Consider the following 13,396-nt stretch of genomic DNA (forward strand, 5'->3'; position numbering starts at 1 on the left):
TTTCCAAACCTACGTATGTGTGTGAAGATAAGAACACCTCAACATCTTACTCAGAATTTTTTCTATCGCACGTCAAAATGTTGTGCATTCGGAGATTGCATTTAACGGTTAGCCAGAAAAAGCAATTCGGTTTATCACAAATAACAACCGGTATCCAAAAACAAAAAAGGCTTTCTCAGTGAGTTATGCCTATTTTAAAATCTTTTCGGTCTTTCGAAGTCGTTAATTTGAATTTTCAAAGATTAGGCTGTGTTGAATGGGCTGGTCCGTGAGGACCTCACATAGACTGAATGAGTCCGTAGTGTTACCAGCAGTTTGTTAAACGACAAAACGGAAAAACCCTATCAACCCGGACTTATGTTATGAGTTAACTCCGTCCTCTTGGCAAATTCTAGAAGCTTTCTATGACCTATACCACTTGTTGCTTCCAGATCTTACAGCTGTAGCCCTCCTAATAGCTGGAGTCTTAGCCTGGCAATCTCGAGGCACGAGCACAAAACTTGCTTGATCTTTTCCTCCTCCAAATTTTTTTTCACTATTACTGAAATCGTTTAGAGTTATTCATTGCCTAATACTTTTTTAAAACTGTTGTTTTGCGACTGAAAAGCTCACGGGTATGGCAAATTTGTCGTCTCATTAACACAATGTAAACTTAACCTTATGTTATTACTTTGGTCTGTAAATTACTGTTATCACTCAAAACTTAAACCAAAAAAATCATATTAAGTCTCGATACCATGTTTAGGGGGCATACAAGGATTTTTTCAGGGCCACTTTTACATCATTGCTGAACTGTTCGGAAATATTTTTGGAACCATTTCACGACTTTTATTGAGTTATGTTGGGATCGTTACGAGACTAATTTGAAATCACTTCAGGATTATTTTGAATTTTTTAAAGATTTTTCAAGGAAACAATCAGGGATTATTTGAACGATTACTTCGGAACTATATATTTCCAGACTATGTCGCGATATCGATATTTTAAGATAGTTATGTGATAATCTTGGTATCATTTCGTAATAAATCCGCGATTATTTTAGCGGATATTTCGGGAAATTTCTGGACCAATGGGGAAAATATAAAAACTAACACGAAAATTTATCGGGCTGTTAATATCATCGGATTGTTATTGGCATGCTATTGGTTTGATATTGACATGTTATCGGCTTGTTATTGATAAGAACTATTATCGGTGCATAATTTGTGAATTATGGACATGTTGTCGGTTTATTATCGATAAAATTTACTTCTGCAGATTAAAGAAGCCATAAAATTGGTCAAGCTTTCTAAATCAACAAGTCCGAGACTTAAACACCTTGGGCGTAAAGGCAACAGCTACCTAACGCATGTTTTCTACTTGTCGTTTTTACCTTTGTCATTCCAGAAAAACGAAGAATGGCAAAGATAATGTCATTACTAAAGCCTGGGAACCTAGCTAATTATGGTAGCTGGAACCTACCGATGTCTTTTCTTTAGCTGGTAGCGAAGCCATTGGAAACCGTTCTGCTTCCAAAACGAAGTTTGGTCAGATTGACTCGTATTTCTCTGGGCAGTCTGCGTTCATCTTCTGCAAGGGTTGCACAATGTATATTGATAACAGCGTTCACCGGGCGCAACCTTGCGAAGTTGTTAACCGACTGTGTGTGAATTAAGCTTGGTGCCTGCATATGTTTATTTAGTTTAACCGGATGATAGGTGCCGTATCTCATCGTAGTTCTTACGGAGATGTTGCCTTATCCCTTTGGGTGGCGGGCCTAAATATAGCAGTTGTTTGCTGGGTTGCCCCGTTTTAAGATAATTCATCAAAATCTATCTGCACGGAAGGGAGCTTTAATATGTACAAATTAAATAGAACCTGGGATAGGACACCACCCTGCGCTACTCCCTTTTTAGTTATCCGAAGTTTTGAGGTTTCGCTCTTAAATTTAGCAGGCGCTTGCCGATCACTCAGATAATTTGCTGTTAATCTTTTCAAACAGGGATTATCCATTTATGTCTTGGAGTAGTGTGAAGTGGTTGATTGTGCCAAAAGCTTTTATTCGGTCAAGTGCCAAAAGCTTTTATGAGATAATGTGCTGCGAGCACTTTTTATGGGATTTTTGGTGGTTCAATCAGCAATTTTTTTGGGTATTAATGGCATTTAGGGCGGTGGTAATGATATGTATTTTACGGAAGCCGTACCGATGGCGGGCTTATCCAAGACTTGCGTTTAAATGAAGGAAGGAGAACGGCTAAAGGAATAATATCGGTAGGCTATCCAAGCTTTGGTAGTGGGATTATCCTTCCTATTCTAGTCATAAATTATAAGGTTCGCTGACTACTTCGGCTTTTGACTGCTGGGTATGTATGGAAATTAAAAAGGTGTGTTGACCGTATTTCTAAATACCTTCAGTTTAAAATTCTGACACATTCACAAATATGTGCATGCAGCTAAGTATGCGATAGTTTGAAGAGTTCCTGCGATTAAAATTATCCTGAAATTAACCTAGTAGCTTTACCTTGTAGCAGACAATTTCATAGAAATTGTAATTCAGTTGAGCGTTCATCTGTTTGAAAATGGCCAACAAGAAGGTTCTCGTTAACTATATTTACTGATAAAGATAGGCGACTACGCTAATTTGCAGTTCCCTGCAAAAATCGCGAGTACTCCATGCCTGCATGTATGGACCAAGCGAGTGCTCTATAATTAACTACAATTCATGCAAAAAATATGGTCCAATAAACATTGCGATGTCCTAGGACCGGACCCTATACTCCAGCTCATCATTACATAAGAGCAACCCATGGAGTTTCCAGTATGACACAATTAACATTGCGATGTCCTAGGACTGGACCATAAACTCCAGCTCAGCATAACATCAGAGTAATCCATGGAGTACCCCAGTATGACGCAGGTGGACCACATCATCCAACGACTTTTGCAGGGTTATTACTTAAAAAACAAAAAATATATTTAAGGCGCGATAACCTCCGAAGAGATCTAAGGCCGAGCTTCTCTTCCAAATTGCGTCGTGCCCCTCTAATTTGTTCTCTACAAATTGGCCGGACGGGACCTACATGTTTTATGTCGACTCCGAACGCCATCTGCAAGGCAGATGAGTTTTTACTGAGAGCTTTTCATGGCAGAAATACACCCGGAGCGCTTGCCAAACACTGCCGAGGGGCGACCCCGCTTAGAAAAATTTTCTTCTAATTGAAAAACCTTATTCCTAAAATTTTTATGTTGCTTTGCCCGGGGTGTGAACCTAGGGCATACGGTGTTGTAGGCGGAGCACGCTACCATCACACCACGGTGGCCGCCAGGTTATTACTTAGAAAAATATTAATTGCAGGGACTTAAGAACCATCTAAATTATATTTAGTCCTTAACATGGACGTGCAAATGCATTTATTCAAATAACTGGCAAGACCAAGCCCTGCTGGTGTTATAAGTATACTTTTTTTATTATCTAATACTTATGTATGTTATCCTTTTTTGATGTGTTAACATGGACGTCTTATCCATGTCTTATTGATGAGTGCGCAGTTTGTTATACATAAAAAGTGTGTCATAGACGGGTCATAGGCGAGCTATGGGTTTGCTATCGTAGTGTTATAGGGTTACTATCGATAACAAAGGCTGTCGATGAGTGATAGATTTTTTAGCTAGGTTTTTATAGTTTGTTATCGTAATTGTGTTGATTATATATCGAAAACTCGTGGATATTGTATCAAAAAATTATCGATTTTCTGTCAAACATTACCAATTTGCCATCGGAGTGTTACAGATTCGTAATTCATGTGTTATCGAAAATTATTAAATAGTTATAGATTTATTATCGAAAATTTATCGATTTATTATCGAAAAGTTACCGATTATTAATCTAAAAAATATCTATATGTTATAAAAATTTATCGATTTGTTATCAAAAAATTGTTGATTTTTTATCAGAAAGTTATAGATTTGTTATCAAAAAATTATAGACAAACTATCTATTTATATTAAAAATCAAACGATTTGCTATCAAAAAGTCATAGATTTCTTATCGGAATGTTACCTATTTGCGATTGTCGTAGTATTTAATTGTTATTGATGACTCATCGCTTTGTTATGAAAAAGGCTCCGATTAAACTTCAATATAAATTCGGTTATACATCTTTAATCTCTTGACAACTAGACCACAAGAAACCGTTGAAAAGCTAATGTTTCTACCATAACAAGTCGATAATAATTCACCATCGGTTGTTACCGATAAGAAGCCCAAGAAACCCTTCTCAAAAGGCGAAATCATATCTCTTTGGAAATGTTAACTCTCTCGTAGTTTAACTTCAACCCCTGAGCTTTAGTGAATTTAAAAAAACACTAGTTTTCTGGACGTACACATGTCTGTTTACACGACTAATTTCACGAGTCCTAGTTAGTCACGTCTTTTTTGCATTCGTTACGAATATAACATATGTATATAATCTAATCCGGTGTCTAATTTTTGAATCGAGGTATTTGCTATCCGAGCTTTGTTATAGTGAGATGTTGGAACAAAAATTGCATGAAACTGTATATTCCAAATTAAACAAATGGGAAAAGGGAACATACCCCTCTCCATTCTCTCCCTATCTGGCCAAAAATGGGCTGACCATAGACTTTTTTCTTGCAATCGATTAGTTGTCATTAATTGAATAATAAAAGTTATTTAAGGGGCAGTTTTTACATGCTTACACTTTGTGTCGAAAACACATAATCCACTATATAAAGCCAAACTTAAACTTTTGTTTTACGATGTTCGGCACAAAAGTGTCTCGTTGCGTTGAGTTAAGTGGAACATAATAATCCTCTGACGCCCCGATTCTAGTGTGGTAACAACATTCTTTACCGCAGTAACGAAATCATGTGGCAACTTTTACACTCTTTTGGTATTCTACCCGTAACCACACAACAGCTGTTGTTTAGAAAAAGGCAAAACTGAAAAATAAAGAATTGTAAACGCAAAAAGTAAAGATAATAGTAAAAAAGTGTTGCCTCTGCTATACATATTTGTTTACATTATGTTCTTTCACAGAATAAATTACAATATACCTACAAACTTATCATGCATAATATGCATATACACATCGTCCCGTTTATTCGTTAACCTCGTATCTACAAGTGAGACATTTTCGGTAACGCGAACACGGTTGCCGCACCATGGTTTTATTTGGAACCAACAGTCACCGAAAAAAAGGACCAAATTTTTGTTTTATTTTATTAGTATAAAAAACAAAATTTTAAGATGTTTCCATATAAAATTTTACTAAATATAGTAAAGATTTTCCTCTAATTTAAGCTGAACAAGCAAATATATGTGCATGCAAACAAAAATGGTACTATATTTTGACATAGGATAAGTCTATGTCTTTCACCAACCAAACGATGTGAACCTAGTTTTGGTCACAAAGCTCTTGGTTCTAACATTTTGTTGTTGATTGCAATGAAATAAAATTTATAGTGCAGTTAGGTTTTAGTAAGAAACGGTTAAAAATTTGCGTTCTGGTATTGCCGAACTATGTATGTGGAAAAGTCAATAAATCATAAATGAAACTAGGCAATTTTGTTAGTGCTATTTTTATAGATGCTTACTTTTTCCCTTATCGTTTAAACTTCATATCAGAACCTAGATTCAGTAAGTGTGAGTTTTGATCCCAGGCCTCATGGGTTCTGTTAACACCTACGGAAATAATTTTATACAAAACATTTCTTCCGAAATCAAATCCCTTTGCTCTTTGCTTCCTTTTGTCTTCGGGGTAAAATATTTCTTGTGCGAAGATACTTACTTTTCAACTACCTTGCGTGGCTTGTCACCACAATAGTCCTGGAATTCCTTGAACTCATTGAGCTGGGTGAGAAAGATTTAAATATCAACGTGCCAAACGAGAAGTAATGCATAGAATTATTTGCATAAATTTTGAAAGTGTTAGGCTCATGGCAGATGCTCGCTATTAGCTACGCTAGGCGAGAAGCAATTTTTATTTTCATATAGTTTACATAGTGTTGTATAACCGATCGAAATATCTAGCCGTTATTAATATTATTATAAAACAAGAGATTTTTTTTTTTTTTGTTAGTCGGTTATTTCATCAACAATTAACGACAATGTGTTTGCCAACACTTTTATTTTTAATGCCTGGCATAAATTATGTCCTAGGTCAAATGTTATTGTTCTGGTACATTCTATTGACTGAGCAATTTTTTATGGTGAGAGTTCCATTGAAGTAAATTCAAAATTATATGGGGGCTAACGAAAGTGTGGCGAATTTTTGGGCAATATTGTGAATTTTTTCCTGAGTCAAAAATAAATAAAAGTACCAATTGTGGCTACTGCCTAAAAAGGACTAAAATTGAAGAAAAGGGACCAGCGGACAAAATGGGGTTGGAAGGGACCATTTTTGGTGCAAATGGATCAAAGTGGCAACCGTGAAAGCGAAGAAAACTACCTTTCAAATTTCTCCACAGACACTGGTGAGTTTTTCGGTGATGACAGCGTTACCACTTGGGCCAGAATCGCGGATAAAAGAACTGGTAACGATATTTGGTTACATAATGTTCCGGGTACTATTTTACCGGTAACGCTCAGAATCGGGGCGTGAATATAAACATTCTTCACTTCAAACTGAAAAAGTTAGCAGGGGCCGTATCGTCACTTACAATCACGTATCGAAAACAATGTTCACTCAAGTGATAAAAATGGGGCTAGCAAACTTAAAAAAAACATAATAATAATATATTATGGTTCTAGTGAGTATGGTTTGCCCATAACTCATATATTTCATCAATCCGATTCACCGTTTCCGAACTATTGAGATTAAAAAATACCATTCGATCACGGATCGTATGACACGATACGGCCCAAGAAATTTATTTTCTCGTATCCTGGTACCTGGTGAGTTATGCATGTATGTGCATAGATTCAAACGTTCTTTTAAATAATTCCCAATATACTTAGGTAACTAAACTCAAACCGTATTGAGTGTGGATTATTTACACACCTAAATGCTTTGACATTCAGCTTTTTATCGGACAGTCGGACGTGTAAATAATCCATCCATAATAAGAGTGTGCTAACCGAAATAGTCATATCCAGAGTTATTTGAAAACAACAACCTCTTATTAAGTAATTCTGCTGACATCGAACCACCAAAAAAATTTAGTTTTGTGTGGAGTTAATAATTTTAATTGAAAATCGGGACTTTACTCCATCGCCTTGTTGAGCCTGTTCATTACAAATTCAGAAAAAACATTGATATTCGTTTAAAGCTGTAAGAAAATATGCTTTCCAGTTGAAAGTATAGCAGCATTCCATACATACACATTTGTACGTAACTATGCATAACCAAGTCGATTGAAGCATAATTTAGAAAATTTTCTAATGTCCTTGTAATGCAATTTTCATGCATCGTTGCTTATTAAAAACGCAGACCAATTTGTTTCCCGAATAACCTCTGCAGTTCCTGTGCGTGTATGTGTGTTGTAATACCATGCAGTAAATTGTACAAGTTGAAAAGTATAGTGAAACGCTGATATTTTAAATGCCGAATGCACCATAATTATTGCCTTCACAGCAACCCTGGCTACGTGGTCTATAATCACCACTTTTGCAACCGACACCCATATCGGAACCTCTTTCGCATTACTTCCATATTTGTCGTTTTTTGCGATCCCTTAGTTGCGCATGCAATCACGGACCGCTTTTTTGCTCTGAGAGTGATTTTTATAAGGTTGCTAATTTTTTGCCACTTTTCTGGGCCTTGCAATATTTTAGTGATTTGGTCGAATCTGTGCTCGAGCATTTGTCAGTTCTGCCTCTATGGTGACCATTTAAAAAAGGTGTGATCAGCATGGTCCTGTTTTTGTTGTTGTTGTAGCAGTACTACGTCCCATCCAATAGCCGCGGTATATTTTTTGAATTGCCATGTCCGGGGAGTATTTTGTATGTGATAACTCAACTTGTCAAAACTTCTGGTGGTCCATTTTTTACCATCTGTGATTGGTTTCGCTGTCCATCTTCTTCGTTGTTGATTTATTCACCCTTCTTGCCACAGACTGAACGTTTTTCCCTGCTCTGTGTACTAACAACTTTCATGATCCGTCTGCTTATAAGCTGGCCAAACCTTCTTCTTTCCAACGTTAAGAGGTCGATACAGATTCCTCCGGTAATCACTATCACTTTTGGTCCTTTAATTGTTGCCATCAATCCGCTTAGATGCCTTTTCAGTCGCATTCTCTTTTATGTCACATGTATTTCCGGAGGGGGTTTTAAAGCTAACTTATAGCGATATATGCTTTTTTAGGAGTATTGACTCTGTTTTTTCTGTTGCAATTACAATTGATTCCTATGCTGCTCCGCATGTGACTATCATAGTCGTTAGGGCCCCTGCAGTCTGATATAGAAGGACATGATCACTGAAATAGCTTTCGAGGACGCGTTGTAAAGAGCATGTGCTTTTTTAGCGCTGCCAATATGCAGCCAGCATGTCTACCCATCTCCCACCCACAGCATTCTTCATGTCTAAGGTTACAACGAGGGCAAGTCGCTTGGATTTGGGTTTACCTTACTGTGCGTATTCTCTGCTAGTATGGACATCTTCCAATTCGCCTAAAGTGCATTTTTCAGGCCTGGAGCCATGTTGCCTAGGTGATAGTCCTCCAGCTTGTTCTCTGGCGGTATGCTGATAAAAAAATGAGGGTCCCTTTTCAGTCAGAACGAAAAATGCACTAAATATGGCACAACGCCGAAATCAGTTTATCTCCAAACCAAATTTGACAATGGATGACGGAAAATCGTTTCAATATACATCTACTTTCCTACTCTTTCGGAAAATCAACAATACAAGATGAATTCGGGTCCCCCTTTTCTTTGCCAATTAACACTAGCTGCTGCTTTTTCTATATATTTTCTGGAACAATGCCCAGACCGCTCGCCGCATGACCGCTCGATGCCAATTTGCAAATACTATAATAATTTTTTCCGATATCCCATCTGCCACTGAGGCCTTATTGTTTTTAAGGTTCTTGCTGCAAATGTTAATTCTCGTGTGGCGCATGGCGTAAGATCTTCAAGTGTGCTGCTCTGGCTTGCACTGCTTCCCCTCAGTTCATGAGTACGAAAACGAGTGTTTATTATGTTTTGCACAAAGCCCACATTTTGTAGTACTATTTTGTAGCCCAGGCCTAAAGAGTCCCCGTTGCCTTAAAAAAGCTCCTGCTAGTGGTCTTTAGCAGCTTTTTTCATTTTTGTTTGATTTTGCTGCTACTATAGTTTTTCGCAAACATCTGGCTCTTCAATTTCGCCATATTTTCGCTTTTTATTCTGTCCACCACTCTAGGAAAGTTCAGTACAAAGTGATGTTATCCCATTAGCTGATTTATTATCTTTATATTTTCCACGCAGCGCCTTGGTACAGCAGAATGTCAATAAAACGAAATCGATGCAAATATACTTCGGAGTTGACATTTGCTGTACGGCGGATTGGTGTGAATTCGCTTTGCTGGTATTGTTTCATCAAAGCCTGAATTCTTGAAGGATGAAAATAAGGGACATTGAATTAAATATTGAGTGAAACACTAAATAATTTTGGATACTTAAGACCAAGTCAAGTTTAGAATATTTATGATCACGAATGGTCACTTATTGTACCCGTCCTGCTATATGTTGCAGAAGCATGGACCATGACAACATTAGATGAAGCGGTTCTGGTAGTATTAGAGAGAAAAGTTCTTCGAAAGATTCACGGACCTCTACGCGTTGGTGACGGCGAGTACAAAAGAAGATTTAATGATCAGCTATACGAGCTCTATGGAGACATCAACATAGCCTAGCGAAATAAAATGCAGCGGTTACGCTAGCTGAGCCATGTTATGCAAATGAAAGATCACGCTCCGTCTAAAAAAATTGTATGTATATGGCATCAGAGGACGCAGACATAATAGTTTAAACGGTTAAGCGCCAGTTAAGGATGTAATAATACTTAACAAAGAAAGAGAAGATTTTCCAAAAATCTTCGAGGCACAACATTATTACATAAGTTCGAAAAATCCCTTTTCCTTAATTTATGCAAACGTGACGCAATCACTTTCTCCACTGCTTTCTCAAAATGCCTTTGGCTCTCTTATATCGCTCAGAAAGACTGAAATATGTGATTGGATGTATTTCGCGTGCAACTGTCGCAAAATATACTAGTTTAAAATGAATGAGTTTGCCGACAGGGTTGTAAATATTTCGACTCTGAATGCAGAGCAGCTCAACCGGCAGCCATTCAAATTGAAGGAAGAACTAAAAATTCCAACATTCTCACAAATGGCATAGTGTTAATTCATGTTGACAGTGCCGGCTGCTGCTGACAGCCAAGAAAGCAGACAACACACCCAGCTAGAAGTGAAACCACAAGACTTTGTTGCATACACAACGTAGCTGACAACAAACCAACAAAAAAAAAATTACTTCCATATGAAAAATTATTCCAGAGGCCATGAATTTTTGCTAGTATGCAAATTTATAGTTGAAAATTGCAATCAAAAACTCGCCATTGAATGGAAAAATTTTCGGTTAAAGAAACCATTTAAACGGGTTGATCTAGTAGCTATTTGAGACTCCAACTCATTTGCTTGTATGAAAGAGGGGTTTGTGCTGAAGTCACAACACAGACTATTCACTTTAAAAATAAAAAAAGTTCGCTGATGGTCGTGGGTTGGGTCATGCTCAATCCTTCATAGTTGTCATACTATGTGCTGTAATTGTCATCAAATTCCTTTTAAGTAAGTCCTGGGAAACTGGCAGTGCCAAAAACACATCTTCGCTTCGCTGTTTGAACAGCTCAGATGGTAATCCGTCCTTACCCCTTTTCCTGTTATTCTGTAGACGGGATTGTTCTATTCTCAGTTAATCACAGAGCGTTTGGGGTGTCGAGTTCGTTTTCTCTCTGGTTATCTAGCAGTTTGTATATGCGCTTTATTCACAACTCAAACGCAATCTGTACGTCAGTAACGAGGTCGCATTTATCATTCCTGCAGAGCTCTGTCCCCGTCTTAAAACTTTATCTCAGTGAGTAGATGTGAGCGTTAGAGGGAGTAGTCATAGGCAGTCTCATAAGTAAACAACCAACTCAATAAGGGATCAAATGACCTTGATACTTTTAACCACGCACTCTACTCCAAAGAGTGCAGGAGTCATCCGTCTTCATAAATTCAAGAAGTGAACCACAGAAAGCCATATGTGTAATTTGAAAACGAAAAATTCAACTCAAGAAGAATTGAACAAGGGATAACACAAAATCATCAAGTCACTTTGTTTCAGCAATTATACAGTGACGCATCACCTGTTTGAGCTATCGACTTAAAAAGGACCCTCTGGAAAAGTTGTCTTCGAAACTACCCTAGGACGTCTCTACATGACGTCAGAACACCACTTACTCAGCGAGGTGGGAGCGCTCAATTTTAAAGACTGAAAAAGCACCGACCTGAGCATTCCACTAGACAATTGCTTTATTGGTCGGCGCCTTCATGTAAGCGAATATCTCCGTAAGTACTATTATAACATTTGGTGTAAGTAGCTCAGCTGTTTACTTCGAATAGTCGGCCAGACAAACATATCCACAGATTTCATGGCTTACTTTAAAAAATCAAAGCCAGTAAATCTGGTTATTTTATTTCAACTTTGTTTACGAGTACCGCAGAAGAAGGAAGCACACTGCTCACAGAGTTTGGAGGCACTCTGACTCAATTTATATCTGGCGATTGTAATTCAATTCACTCTTACCTATCCAAAACCGCCCCAGCAGTGTTGTATGCGGTGTGCCCTTACATAACACAAACCATCAATTTAAATCTAATGTCAAACTAAAGCCTCTAACGGCAACTACCCTTTGTTCCGAAGATATTTTAGGCCGCGCTTTTCTTCCATTTTACATCGTGCTCTTTTTAATTTTTCCTACAAATAGACGAGACAGAACCTACATGTTTTATGCTGACTGCGAACAGAATCTACAAGGGCTTTTGAATTTTAACTGAGAAGCTTTTCATGGCAGAAATACTCTCGGAGTATTCGCCAAATCACTGCCGAGGGGCGCCGCGGCTTAGAAAAACTTTCTTCTAATTGAAAAAAACTTCTTTCTAAAATTGTAATGTTGCTTTGCCCTGGGCTTGAACAAGGCATCTTTTGGTGTGGTAGGCTGAGCAAGCTACCACCACACCACGGCGGCCGCCGAGCATCAACTCCTATGTAAAATATGATGATATAGTGTGATCTGCCACAAAATCTGCGATACCACGTCCTACCGCGATGTCGGCTTACTTATTATAGCGAAAGACTGAAACCCAGTACGGCTTAAGACCGGGTTAATCTACTTTATACCAAATCTTCACGAAACGCCAAATCCTAATTAAGACTTGCGATGATACCTCAAGTTCTGTTTTCGCTGGACTGGACAAAGAAGCAAAACATTAGTTCTTATGGTAAATAAGAATCAGATGACATAGTTGTTGTCATCCAAGGAAGATTCAGCGCACTTGCGTCCTAGCGGCCTTGTCAATGTTGATGGATCTAAGTTCCAGACTGTCACTGCATTTATAGGAAAAAAATGTTAGCTTAAAAATCAAATCGAGGTTGACAACTAGTGCTACCTTGGACTGAGTAGTAAATTGCAAGGTTAAGTCCTCTATCAACAAAAATCACGCTCTACAAGGAAGAAAATAAGGCGGCACTTGGAGTGTTCGAGAGTAGTTCGAATGGAATGCTCAAAAAAGTAGTTTTATCAACACCTGTATTTGCAAAGAGGGAAATAGAGCAACCTCTACTCAACTGGTAGAGGCAGAAGGGTGAAGACTTGATCTTCCTTGGAGCTCCCAGTTGTAGTCAGTTATCGCTAAAACAAGGATCGCGAATAGTTAAAGCCATCTGTGAGATATGTTTCTCCCTCATCACCAAGGTGTGTTAAGATAGACAAAGCTAAATTGTCTAGGCCAACCGATTTCTAGAGCTTGATCTTTTAGATGTCTTTACCACCCTTTGTGATCGGGATTGTAATGTGCTCCCGTGTTGTTGCTCACCATCTAACCTTGTTAATCGAAGAAAGCATCACAAATTGCGGCATAAGAAAATTTGATTCTTCTTGCGACTTATTCATGTGAGTTTATTTTATCCATTCTATTTGATTCCATCAATTCCAACACAAGACATTTGCCAATGTTCTTCGCCAGAGTTGATGACCCATTTTATGGCGTTTTCCATTATTATTAGCAGAACTAAAGCGACAGGTTTCTTGCGAATATTCCTTTAAGTGCGGTCGATTACAACCTAGAAGATATTTGTTTAATTTTGTACTACATATATCATAGTGCTACAATAGGCTTTGTACCAAAAAAGCATATGTACACAAATTCTGGAAAA

The 13,396-nt window shown here is 37.9% G+C and overlaps 1 protein-coding gene across 5 annotated transcripts in view; it reads left to right on the plus strand.

Moving 5' to 3' along the window:
• The window catches only part of LOC137248935 (uncharacterized), a 109,800-nt gene that overhangs the window by 34,067 nt on the left and 62,337 nt on the right, over window positions 1–13,396 (plus strand). The window lies entirely within an intron of this gene.

The sequence above is a fragment of the Eurosta solidaginis genome, chromosome 4 (assembly GCF_040869045.1).
Source record: "Eurosta solidaginis isolate ZX-2024a chromosome 4, ASM4086904v1, whole genome shotgun sequence".
Classification (NCBI taxonomy): domain Eukaryota; kingdom Metazoa; phylum Arthropoda; class Insecta; order Diptera; family Tephritidae; genus Eurosta; species Eurosta solidaginis.